The 14,384-nt window shown below is 37.6% G+C and overlaps 1 non-coding gene across 1 annotated transcript; it reads left to right on the top strand.

Annotated features, from left to right (window-relative positions):
- Window positions 1–1,733: 1,733 nt before the first annotated feature.
- Window positions 1,734–1,805, top strand: TRNAD-GUC (transfer RNA aspartic acid (anticodon GUC)). The gene has a single exon. It is a non-coding gene; the product is annotated as a tRNA-Asp (tRNA).
- The last annotated feature ends 12,579 nt before the right edge of the window (window positions 1,806–14,384 follow it).

Raw genomic sequence — 14,384 nt, 5'->3', positions numbered from 1 at the left:
GTTCATCGTTGGCTTGTCTAACAGCGATGTTGGGCGTCATTGTGACCTATAGCGGGAATTGAGTCGTGACAAATTCAATAATTAAGAAATGAAAGCTTGATTTTTTCTTCCCAACATAATTGAAAGCTTATTGCACATACATAAAAATTAACGTGCAAAGCTTGAAAAACGGGGTTGTAGGAGCTTTATCAGGTATTTAATTCTGGTTTATGGGAACAGACTAATAGGAATCAAAATTGATCCCTTAATTATGGATTATTTTTAAGATCTTCGTTTATGCTATAAATGTTAATAACTCTGTCACTTTTGAAATAAACCAAAAGCAATAATGTTTATGACAATAATTTTTAATAAACGGTGTACCATGTAAAAATCTCTAAAATATGTTTAATCTTATAATACATCACATATGTTGCACATATTGCTCTAGTAATATCACTAGCTAGTTAATTAACTATTTTTTAAGATAATGACCCATATTTAATAATCAGACAATCTTTTTCCCCTAAAAGAAAGTGCCAAGTCCCATGCTTCCCATTCTTGGAAAAAAGTGCAGGTCCGAACAGTGAGGTAAAGTTTATCAGAATAATCATTTTCTTCTTGTTTTGAAAACACAAGTGAATGACTCCTGCTAGATCATTGTTTTGTACTATACACCTATTATGCATAGTTAGAGAGACGCGAATACATTACATACGATGGCGAAAGATGTTCATCTTAATTGCTTTCGTCGAAAAATTACACTGCATATGTAAGGTAAAATTTATTTTTTACTTCTATATATTATATTTTGAATCCCTCTGACACAGCCCAAAAACATAACTTAGTGGTCAAGGGGGTTCAAAACCTTTGTAAGATCATTAGTTCTATTCTCACCAACTACAACCTTTTTAAGTTTTTCCTTTTTTTGAACCCCTTAGCAGTAATCTTGCCTCAGCCACTGATTACATGTGCTACTTATGGCAAATGAAAGCCACAAATATGATGAAGATTGATGATCAAGAAAGTTACGCTCAAGGAAATAAAGTTTTTTTCTCCTAACTAATTAAGTCACATAGCTTATGAAAAGATTTTAAGTAATGTATTGTTTTCTAATGTACCAAAACGATTTTCACCTTTTAGAAGTACCAAAAAGCAAAAAAGATCTATTGGCTTTCAAGGGCTCTGTCTAATATATAATGTCTACTTTAAAGATTCATTAGCTTTTAAGTAACGTAATTTCTAATATACCGAATGAAATAAACTCCAAAATCATGATGACCGAAGAGTGTCTTAGCTTTGGGGCAACAATAGGGTAAAATATATGAACTCCTATTCACACAAACAGATATGAGAAGTATTTTATGGCAAACAATGGACTATTCTAGGTACTTAATCCATCCATTCTTAATTAGAAAAATTAAATTTAAGCTATAGAAATGAATCTATTTTGGTTGGGAAAGTTTTACCCCTTAGTGTGTATATATCCCGACGAGAATCTAAATTAAACAATAATTAGATCAGTAACTTTAATTTGAATATCGAATGGTTAAACTATAACAAAATTTTACGTACTTCTTCGGCAAAGGGCAAAAGAGGTGAACATCACAACATTTTGGTTAAAAGTGCGACTTACCCTTGGTGATATTTACATTTTGCGAGAAAGCAGTTGGAGGTTTGAATTTATACGTTGACAATTTTGTACACTGTCATTTTTAATAATATAGAACTATGTGAGACATTTTAATAACGAAGTCGTTGTAGTATAGTGGTAAGTATTCCCGCCTGTCACGCGGGTGACCCGGGTTCGATCCCCGGCAACGGCGTTTCTTTTTAAATTTTAAAATTTAAGCGGCAAAGTGTAAAAAAAAAGAAGGAAAAGTAAGACAAATTTAAGCTCAAACCAAAGCTACAAGCTCACGATCTACTAGGTGTTACTCTATTCCGCATGCAAAATGGAGTAATATTAATTTAAGGATAACGTTGTTCTAAATTTTTAGAAATTATGGAATTGTTTATATCATAATTGTAGTATTTAATTATCCCTCACTTTTTAAGGGATAATAATTTCTGGCTTAGTTAGCTCGGTAAAATAACTATTAATTTAAGGATAACATTATTCTATTTTTTCGTGATTAGAAATTATGGGATTGTTTATATCATACTTGTAGTATATTAATATCCCTCACTTTTTAAGGGATAACAATCTCTGGATTAGTTATCTCGTAAAATAACAAAATAACACACTTGTCTTTCTCTATACCTTTTCTTCTAAAATTTTTAAAGAAAAACAAAGTTACAATTAAAAATAAATATTTATTCCAATTTAACCCATATAAATTAAACACATATTATATTATATTTTGTATATCGCATTTTTCGTGAATGAATCAAAAATCTACCAACGAAAGTATGTTTAATAAATAATTTTGTCATTATTTAATTCCCGAATTATAATCTTGTCATTCTAATCACAAGATAACTGTTCCCTGACCAAACAAATCCTAATTAGGTGTAATAAATCTCATTTAAAGAATGACAAGTTTTCCAACAAATAACCAACTAATGTATCAAGATCCTTTTAAGTTTTTAGTTCTAGAGTGATATCTTTTTAATAGTTATTTTTAAACGAACTACTTAATTCGAGGTTCATGAATATCTGTTTTAAAAAATATTTTAAAAAAAACTCAATTCCAAGTTCCAATTAAATGAATGATTCCCATTTCCACTTCAACTTTGAACCTCGTAACTTTGATCTATTGGGAATCATAAAATGGAAAAGGCTTTTCCTTCATGTCCTTTTCGCTCCCATAACAATTACGACAACTAACAAGAGAATGCTTTTAATAGGTTAATTATATTCGACACATCATCAGTTGCATATAAATATTTCGTTTTTCTTAAGTTTTTGGATTTATTTTACTGGATGTCCCCGCAGGAACAAGCTTTAGGAGATATTTAATATTTACATTAAAGGTTTGAAAAGTATGAAAATCTATTTGGTAAAAATAGTAGTAGTTAATAACAAGCAAGCATAATATCTTATTTTTATGTTGCTAGTTGAATGATGAAAAAGATTATCATGGATTGTAGTGGGAAGAATAAGATTCTTTCATTCTTATGATCTAAGGTTAGTTGGGTTTTTAGTTCAAAATGGTATGAATGGGAAATGAAGGGGGAAATAAAAAATTTAAATTTTCTTCATTTACAAAGGAATATTGTCCCATATTAGTGTGTGTGTGTGTGTGTGTGTGTGTGTGTATATATATATATATATATATATATATATATATATATATATATATATATATATATATATATATGCACTTTTTCTAGCTTTAAAGAGTTGAGAAAAAGTCAAGTCTCGCGTCGTCGTCGTCGTCGTCGTCGCCCTTCTGCTTCGGCTTTGAATTTGGTCAAATGATCTAATTCATTGATTAATTTTTTGGATCAAATTTATTTGTTAAATATTACGATTATATTAGTAATATTTTTGTCACGACCCCGATTTCCCTCCGTGGGATGTCGTGATGGCACTTAGTTTCTAAGATTAGGTAAGCCTAACAATTTGCGAAATAACTGAATAATAAACTGAACTCCAATCTCCACACATGATATATAAATAGAAACTGCGATTTAATAATTACAACTCCTAAAACCCGGTAGAAATAAGTCACAAGCTTCTAAGAGAAAATACTAAGTGTCTTTATGCATCAAGTCTAAAGAGAATAAGGGAAACAACATAATAGGGATAGAGGGGGGACTCCGAGGTCTGTGGACGCTGGCAGATATACCTTGAAGTCTCCACGTAAAGTCCAGGTCACTAGTATCTGGCCTGGTAGGAAGAACCTGGATCTGCACAAAAATATGCAGAGTGTAGTATGAGTACGCCACAACAGTACCCAGTAAGTGTCAAGCTTAACCTCGGTAGAGTAGTGACGAGGTCAGGTCAGGGCCATACTGGTTTTAAAAGAAAAATAAGGCAGAAGATATAATAATATTTGAAATGACTGAAAATTTAAACGACGAGAAACTTCAGAACATAACAGCTCAGTAATTAGAGGTAAATGACTGGGGCACTCCCGAGGTACCGCCTCGTAGTCCCAAATATAAATATGCAAGACAGGAAAAATCTTCCGAGGTACCGCCTCGTAGTCCCAAAGTAAATATGCAAGACAGAAGGGATCTCCCGAGTAAATGTCTCGTAGTCCCAAAGTAAATATGCAGTATATGTGGATCTCCCGAGGAACCGCCTCGTAGTCCCAAAGTAAATATGCAGCAGATAACCGAAGGAACAACGAATTTACAACAAGAAATTTTACAGATAAAGGTTTAATTAAAATTAAGGGAAGCATGTAATTCAACTAAGCATGTTACACAAATTGCAAGTAAGAGTTAAGGCATGTAGACATGCGACACTAGGCTAAATATAATCACTACATATGCTAAGGTAACTCCGTTAAGGAATTTAAAAGAAGACAACTCAGCAAAAACCAAATTTTCCACAATTAGCCCGTGTATGCACTCGTCACCTCGCGTACACGGCGCTCACATATCACAAATTGTTATAACAGTACCAAATCCTAAGAAAATTTTCCCCACACAAAGTTTGTCAAGTCACTTACTTCAAATTTCGCCCAATCAATCGGTAAGAATGCCCTTCCCTCGACTTTCCAACTCCGAATGGCTCAAATCTAGCCAAAAGCAATTACATCTCATGAATAAAACTACAAGAAACTAATTTAAATCATAAATTTATGGCTTTAGCAGAGAATCGAAAAATTGTCCCAAAAGGTCGACCCGGACCCACGTCTCGAAATCGGGTAAAAGTCACAAAATACGAATATCCATTCGATATCGAGTTCACCCATACCAAAATTACCAAAATCTGACACCAAGTCGCCGCTCAAATCCCCAAATTAAACTCTCCAAATTCCTAACCTCAAACTCCCAAATTCCACCTTAAACACACACAATCTAGGTGGGAAAATCAATGGGGAAACAAGGTTATTGATAAAATATAAGTATAAGAGACTTACCTCAAGAAATCTCTCGAAAATGCTCTAAAAAATTACCAAAACCGAGCTCAAAATGTCCAAAAATGATAAAATCACGAACCCTTGATTTATTATAATCTGCCCAGGCTTTTTGCTTCTGCGAAAACTTAACCGCTTTTGCGGCGTCGCAGAAGCGACCACTCACCCGCATCTGCGGTTCCTTCCGCTCCTGCGTTCCCTCACTCCGCATATGCAAACTCGCTTCTGCGAGCCTCCAAGCCTCTTTTGTGATCTCCTTGCCGCATCTGCGGTCACGCAGGTGCAGAAATGATCTCGCACCTGCGACCAATGCCCTGCTCATCCCTGGCCGCTTCTGCGGAGCCTTTTCTCGCTTCTGCGAGCTCGCTTCTGCGGAGGAATGACCGCATCTGTGGTTTCAGCTGGGCAGTCCCAATTACGCTTCTGCGGCTCGATAGCCGCTTCTGCGGCCCAAAATGCGCAGGTACGATTACACCAGACACAACAATGCTTCAATTATGCACCAAGTCCAATTTGATCCCTTAACCATCTGGAATCTACCCGAGGCCCCCGGAACCTCAACCAAGAATACCAATCAGTCCTAAAACATCATACGAACTTAGTCGAGCTTTAAATCACATCAAACTATGCTAAAAGCATGAATTGCACATCGATTCAAGCCTAATGAACTTTAAAACTTTAAACTTCTACATCCGACGCCAAAACCTATCAAATCAAAGTTCGATTGACCTCAAATTTTGCACGAGTCATAATTGACATTATGAACCTACTCCGACTTCCGGAATCAGAATCCGACCCCAATATCAAAATGTCCATTCCTGGTTAAACTTTCTAAGAATCATCCAATTTTCCAACTTTCGCCAATTGACGCTAAAATGACCTATGGACCTCCAATTCAACATCTGAACACGCTTCTAAGTCCAAAATCACCCTATGGAGCTATTAGAACTATCGAAACTCCATTCCGGAGTCGTCTTCACACAATTCAAACTATGGTCGATTCCTAGAATTGAAACTTCCATTTTAGGGACTATGTGTCCCATTTCACTCTGAAACCAAAGACAAATCCTCCCGGCAAGTTACACAACCACAAAATGAAGTAGATGGAGCAACAATAGGGGTTCATGGCTAGTACTCTTAAAAATGGCAGGCCAGGTCCTTACAATTTTGTAACGGTAATTTAATTTTTTCTCACATTTTATTTTCTCGTTAAAATTTGAAATTGGCGATTCACATAAATAGCCGTTTCGTGAAATAGACTCTTTGATTCACAGCCTTAAAGGAAGAGTTGTAACTCTTCTGTTTGAACACAACTTGTTGGCTATAAACACCATGCCATTCGCTTAGATTTTTCTTTAAAAAAATTCTAAAATATCTTCTTCCTTTTTTGCATTATTTTCTTACAAAAATAAAGTAAGTGTGATTCATTACAGCCATTTTTATTTATTGTACACTAATGTTTGAAGTACCGATATACCAGTATGGTTTATCCGTTCTATTCTGAGAGAAAATAATCCTAAACCTCGGGTACTAGGAGGGATTAAGTTCCTTAAAGAAATAATGTACATGCAGTGGGCTCGGATATAATTCTGCATCTTCTTCATTTTTGTTTTTCTTTGTTTAAGTTTCCAGAATGTATTTTACGAATACAGCGCCACATGAATGGGGAATGAATATATAATTAAAATATGCATAAAAATAGTGTGATTCGCAAGCAAGGATTAATCGCATCTGGTTAATTTGTTTTGAACTTTTCCATAATGAACTTATGTCGGATATACTAAGTCAATTGGTAGATTTGATCTCTTTGAACAGTCGAACTTTAGTATATACCTAGACAACTATAAGTCACACAATCAATCCTTATCCATCTTTGGTTCTCATTGTTGTGTTCGTTTTATCCATGAATACAGTCTGGTTTCATAAGTGTGTAGAAAACTAGTCTAATAAAATTCTCCTTGACGCGACTAACACTTCACACTTACATAGGTGATTCCTAAATATGTCATCCCCTAGATACACTATTTGATATACCCTGTATCAAACTTAAAAATCATTAAACGCCTTAATTCTTTATCTTTGTTACTGAACATTGTCTCATCACGAGAATGGACTAAATTATTTTATTTGACAATGTTGAACCATCATTAATGACTTTGTTTGATCTCCTTGAACCTAGATCTTGGGATCTCCTGTCTTTTAGGTAGAGTTACCGCCACAATGACTTGTATCAGCCATAGTCCCATTTTCTTTGATGATCTTTCAACTACCTCTCTAGTTAGGCATTTTGAAAGCAGATCCGACATATTATCGTTTAGCGTCACATAGTCAATTATAATGATTCCCCTAGAGAGTAGTTGCCTAACGATTTTATATCATCATCATATATGACGAGATTTTTCGTTATACATAACGCTCTCGGATCTTCCAATTGCCGCTTAACTATCGCAATGTATGCATACTGGTGCTAACGGTTTGGGCCAAAATGGGATATCTTCCCAGAAATTTCGGAGCCATTCAACTTCTTCGCTTTATCTAAGGCTATAAACTCAATCTCTACTGTAGAGCGGGCAATACAAGTTTATTTGGATGATTTCCAAGACATCGCTCATCCACCAATAGTGAATATATATCTACTTGTAAATTTAGAATCAGATGAACTGGTGATCCACTTTGCATCATAATATCCCTCAATAATCGCAGAATACTTATTGCAGTACAAAGCAAAGTCTTTGGTATGTTTTAAATATCTCAAAACTAGTTTCATTTCTATCCAATAAGATTGACCTAGATTATTCGTATATCGACTCAGTTCACTTATAGCACAAATTATATTTGATCGTGTACAAATCATGATACACATTAAATATTCCAATACACGAGCATAATCTAATTGATATATGCTTTGACGTTTGTTCTTTGCTATAGTAAGATGCACGTTGATGTCGCCCAAACTCACACCACAAATATAGGTAATGAGGCGGTCGAAGCAATAATAAAACCCAACGCAAGTCAGGGTCGAATCCTCAAGGAATTAGAATTGGGATTAGGTATATGCTTAGTGTAATTGTACGATATACCTTAGATTATACTTCCACATTCTTGTTTGTTATTTTTACTTCTACTTTAAACTATTGATTGCAATTATAAAACTAGAGGACAATATTTTTGGTTTTGGTTGTTTTTCAAATGATAAAAGATCTAGGGTCGTGACTTTCACCTAGGTGGTTACCTAATAGGTTATAAACTCTAGGGCAAGTTTGATTGGTTGGGGTTGTAATATAGCAATCATACGCAATTACCCACGCTATGCCTCTCGGTAGTTTGAGTGATTTTGCCCAATTTGGCCTTTTCAAGTCCAAATGGGTATTGCACAAAATAAGTGATAAATGCTCAAGTCGGGTCTTACTATCTCTAGATTCAACCCTTTAATTGGGGCTATCAATTTCTTGAGTTTGCCCCAATTTCTTGTTAGCCAAGTTTTCCTAGACTTAGTCTCTCTTTCTCAAGTAGAGACTAAGTCAATTAGGCATGAATCAATGTTTGAAATCATTAATTCTTGAATTCAAGCAAGAACTAGGCTAAATATCACTAACCCAATCACAAACAAGTCCTAAATCAAATACCCATTAAGTACCCACACTAGGGTTGGGCCACCACCCTAGCTAGAAATTTAGTTACTCATAAAAAATGAAGAAATATAAGAAGAAATTAAGATAGAATACATAATAATTAATTAGGGAAAGAAAATCTAATGTTTAAAAGCTAATCTAGTACAATATTACTCAAAACAGTAAAGAAAAACGGCTTAGGTGCTCTCCCAAAACAAAACTTACCCTAAAATTGACAAAAGGTTCTATTTATACTAAGCTGAAAATATCTGACAAAAATGCCCCTGCAGAGGTTGTGCGGCTGCATAATTCTGAGTGCGCTCCACACTCTAAGCTTGACTGGTCAACTGGGCCTTCTGCGGTCGCATAAAAGTGGGATGCGGCCGCACTTCATCTAATTGTGTGGTCCGCACATTTCTGAGTGCGGCCGCACACTTGACTTAGGCTGGGACTTGGACCTTCTTCTGCGGACCGCATAATTATGAATGCGGCCGCACCTTTGAATCCCGTGGCCGCATAATAATAGTGCGATCCGTGTAGCTTCAATCAAGGCTCTCCGATTCTGGTCGTTTGCGGGCCGCATAATAGTGAGTGCGACCGCACTTGACATCCTGCGGCCGCACAATAATGGTGCAGTCCGCATTTCTTCAGCTTGCCCAAATTTCCAACTCTCTGAATCTCTCTTCTACGGCCGCACCAAATTTATGCAGTCCGCAAACTCTGAAGCTAATCTGACAGGGCTTCTTCATTGTTTCCGGCCGCACACAGTATTGTGCGGTCCGCACTGTAAGCATTTTTGCCTTATTTTGGTCTTTGTCCAATTTTAACTCCTTTTTGAGTTGATTTTTACTTCTTTGGCTCTTCTCCCAATATTCCTGCATGAAAGCACATTTTATTAGTTCCCGGAAACACCTTTAAGCATTTTTGAGCTAAAACGCAAGTAAAAGAGAGCAAATTAGCGGTCAAAATCCCTACTTATCAACTCCCCCAAACTTAAGCTTTTGCTTGTCCTCAAGCAATTAAGGCAATTACCACCTCCACTAGAAAAAAGGATATTTCAGCTGGCCTAAGGTGAATCAATCACACATCAATTAGGACCAATAATTACCCACAACACGTATGAATTATCAACAATGCAATGATTTGACTTATTGAGTACAATAGTTCTAATGTGACACTAGAGCATCAAGAGTTGACTTTATTCATCAAGGAAGCTCGCTCTTTCATGTAGGTCATTGTGGATCCCAAACTCCTCCTCCTCTACTCTTCATTAGCATATCTCACTTTAGAATGTAACACTCGATGCAAGGATTATGAAAAGCTCGATCATCTCTCTCAAAAGAATGCCACAAGTCCGGCTCTAAGTACCATAAGCTTGCCCCTTATGTAAATCACCACTAATATAAGCTCACTCAACTTGAAATCATATAGGGCTTTTGCGGGATGTAATGAAGGCTTTTGGACTAAGGTAGGACTTTTTGGAATAGAATGGTTTCATCTTTCCTTAAGCACTCTATTTTCTCTTTGGCTCATACTTTGTCGACTCTTTGAGTCAATTCCTTTTCCTCGGGGGAACTAGAGAGACGTAACGTCACTCTTTCTTGGTCATGACATTCATTTTTCTCCTTTTCTATTTACTCCATGCCCTTCATCATTGTTTTCTTTGAATCCCTTCAACTTTTTACCTTATTCACTTTCTTTTTGGCATTTTTGTTTTTATTCTTTCTTTCTTTTCTTTGCCTTCCATTTTCTTCCTTTCTTTCTCTTCTTTGTACCTCTTTCACTTTCAAACTCCTCGTCTCTCCCCCAAACTTACGTTTTTGCCAATTGTTTCTCAAGAATGCTAAGAAAAGATTGGGTGCCAAGAGAGGGCCATTACAAAACGGATAAAGGCTTGTAACGTGGTTATTGAAAGAAAGAAGGCTTAGGCTCAAATGGGTTGACTAAGGATATCACATTGGTAGGCTATGGAAGATTTCAAACTTCAAATCGGATCAAGGAGAGCCTACAATCATTTCTCAAGCCAAGCTACACTTAGAATTTTGCCTAGAAAAACATTCAGGGCAAGTTCTAGACTATTAGCACGGGAACTTGGACTTGCAATTCAATACCTTCCCTTTCACGCTGCTGAATTGCAAAAGAGACCGGAGTCGGGGGCCCACAATAACCCTAATTAAGATTGAGAATCACAAATTGCTCGACTGAACCACTCGATGACTGTTTAAGTCAACACAAGAGTCAAAAGGTCACAACTAGAGCTATTTTATGCCAACAACTTTGTTTTTAACCATAAGGTTGGAGGTAAATGTGTTGGTACCAAGTGAAGCATGCTTGAGACCCTTTTATTCATTACTACTATATTTGCCTAAACATAAAAGAAAACAGACTCAATCCCTTAAGAAGGTTGTCACGCCATCCATCGTTGGGAAGAGCCACCCAGTTACACAAAATCCACCTTTGGAAAGAACCGTGGCATTAAGAAAATCAAAGGTTTATTGTTCACTCAAACGTAAAAAGGAAGCTAACAACCCAAAAATAAGTTACTAAAATAAATAAGAAGTTATACTACTAAGAAAGACAAACTAAAGAAGCTACGAAATAAACTACGGAAAGAAAGATAAATGAATATACAAACCGAAGTAAAATGAATATATACATAAGGGAGACTAAATATATACATCAAATGAATGGGAGAATATATACATACCAACGAGAAAATAAAGATAAAGCAAAATTAGTATGAGAGTTATTACAGGCCACATGTCAATGTTAATCAATCAAAATAGATCACCCCCCGAATAAAAATAAGCATTGTCCCCAATGCTTAACAAAAATAAGAACAGGGAAGGGTAGAGAGTTAAGATAACTCCCTATGCGGTCTCAGTCTGCATGGGATCCGCAACACCCTCTGTCTCCTCTAGTTATATCTCATCATCACCTGGCTGAGGGACAGCAGGGTTGCTGAGCATCTGGATCATCTTCTTAGCGGTGTGGGCAGTCGCAATCGGATCCTCAAACTGGCCGACTGCTATATGTAATTCCTCTGGTACTGTTCGTGCTGAAGGTGCTCCCTCCATAAGTAAGTCTAGTGGTAGATCTCCGACAGATGCAATTTTGGCAACCACTTTCCTCAACTTGTCCACTGACCTCTTCGATGCCTGAGACTTCCGCATCTTCTTTGTTTGCTTTCCCAACTCCTCAATGACCTCCCCATGTGCCACTAGAGTCTCTATAATGGTCTTCTGGTTGTCCAGAATCTTCTTCAATATTTCCTCCACTGACGGAGGTACCTGTGGTGCTGCTGGGGCTGCTGATTGTGCTGCAACAACACTGGATATGTTATACAACTTTGAAGTAGCTGCCTCCATCTAGTTGTTAAGACTCGCCAATGTCTGGGAGACTCGCAATGCAGTCTGTGGATAAGTGGATGAAGCTAGCACTGATAATGGCACTGATAATGAAGTTGGTGGTCTAGAAGACGATAGTGGTGGCATGGCTGTTGTCCCGGTGGAAGGATTGGCTGTTGTGGAAGGCTCAGTAGCTGAATCAGTAACTACTACCACTGGCTCCTCAAACTGGCTAGCGGAGGTAGTTGCCTTACCCTTGAACTTCGGGTTGTTAGCACCCTACATGTGGTACCATGAGAAAGGCTTCTTGGCCTTTACTTCTGTATTATATTGCCTCGGCTCCACCTTTTGGTCTTTGAAGTATTCTGTGAGGAAGTTCGGGTACGGGTATAATCTCTCATCTTTCTGGATAGCTAATGTGATATTGGTGGACATGATGGCACCAATATTAATCGGATACCCAGCCATAATCGAAGCCACCAGGACTGCGCGGGGAAGTGGGAGGTTGTTCTCATTTAGGCACAGATCAATGCGGCTGCACACAAATGTTTGCCACCCTTTTGCTTCAAAATTTAGGGTGGCACGAACTATGGGAACCCCTGCTGTAATCCATAGAGGTGTTGATCCTCGAATAGCCAAAATCTCAGCTAGCCACGGGCGAGCTGCATCACCCATAGCCAGCTTTTCCAAGTATTAGGCTGCCTCCACTTCTTCAAATCCCACATAAGAGTTCAAAGCACAGGAGTCGAATCGGATTATCAGATTTTGCACTTTTGTCACCTTAGTACCCTTCTTAATGTGAGCCACATTGGCATAAAATTCTTTAACCAAGTGCTTATTTGCATCGAGGGTGCTTTGGGTGAACCATTTCCATCCTTTTCTCTCCTGGAACTGTCTGAGGACATTTGGATTGTGCTTGTCCAAATCCTTCATCAAGAATTGTCGCTCAAGAGTGAGTGATCTCTGGGGCTACCACTCTCTAAATTTGTTGAAGGCAGTCAAGATGAGGCAATGCGGACCGCACAAAAGTGAGTGCGGCCGCACAACCAAAAGTGCGTTTCACACAATTTTGAGTATGGTCGCCCATCCAAAAGTGCGGACCATATAATTTTGAGTGCGGACCGCACAATTTTGAGTTCGGCCGCACAATTTTGAGTGTGACCGCACAACCCCAGGTTCAGAATACTGGGCTCTCTGATCATTCATCAGTGCGGACTGCAGAATTTTGCTGCGGGCCGCATAATTTCACTGCAGACCGTATATTTTTGATTGCGGTCCGCACAATTCAAGCACACAGAAGCCTTAAGTTAAAGGATTGAAAATCGCACAAAAATGTGTGCGGCCGCACAATTTGAATTTTCACAGGTAGTAAACTAGGGTCATGTAATTTTTTCACAATTTAGACATGGTTTGCACAAATTGACAAGCTTAGTAGAATACCCAATCCCTAATTAACACATATGAGGCTGCCCACATGATTTTAAAGCACATATTAAGCACATTTGACATTTATAGGCCTAAAAATAACAAAACTAATCAAAGAAAATAAGAACACAAAATAAGAAGAAAGAACAAAAATTTAACATGGATTGAACATACCAGTAGTGAATGATGCAGGTGAGAATCTAACTTGATGAAATGAGGGAATATTTAGAGCTAATGGGGTATGCACTGTGCTTGCTTAGGGCTTGAGCTTTCAGAGAGTGTAAAGTGTGAAAAGTTTTGAAAAGCCCTATTTATAGGTTGATCCATCGGGCCCAGGACTTACCTGAGTGCAAACAATTTTGAGTGCGGTCTGCACTCCTTACCTGTACCTAGGAAGACTTTCTGCGGTCCGTACAAGAATGAGTGCGGCTGCAAAATTTGTGCAGACCATACAATTTTATGTGCGACCGCAATTTTTTAAGGAAATTCGACAGGCCAAACTTCAAAGACCATGCATTTTTGATCTTCCAGTTGTGCGACCGCACACAGAATTGTGCGGCCACATAGTGATTGTGCGGTCCGCACACCTGTGACACTTAGCCAATTTTTCTTGCGCAGACCTTGCAATGCACACCCATTCCTGTATACACTTCAAAACTAGTTAGCACAAAACAAAACTATCTAACAAAGAAGAAAAATAAGAAAAAGAAAAAGATGCATGGGTTGCCTCCCAAGAAGCGCCTGATTTAACGTCACGACACGACGCAGATTACCAATCATTTGAAATGAAGAACCGCCACAATGTGGCCATCATCAACCTTTCCAAGATAATGTTTAACCTGGTGCCCATTAACTCTAAACACCTCATCATTCTTATTTTTCAAATCTAGGGCACCAAAGGGGGTTACATTCATCACTTCAAAGGGGCCACTCCATTTTGACTTCAACTTGCCCGGAAACATCCGTAATTGGGAATTGAACAATAG

The sequence above is a fragment of the Nicotiana tabacum genome, chromosome 19, assembly GCF_000715075.1.
Source record: "Nicotiana tabacum cultivar K326 chromosome 19, ASM71507v2, whole genome shotgun sequence".
Classification (NCBI taxonomy): Eukaryota; Viridiplantae; Streptophyta; class Magnoliopsida; order Solanales; family Solanaceae; genus Nicotiana; species Nicotiana tabacum.
This window is presented reverse-complemented; position numbering and strand designations above follow the sequence as displayed.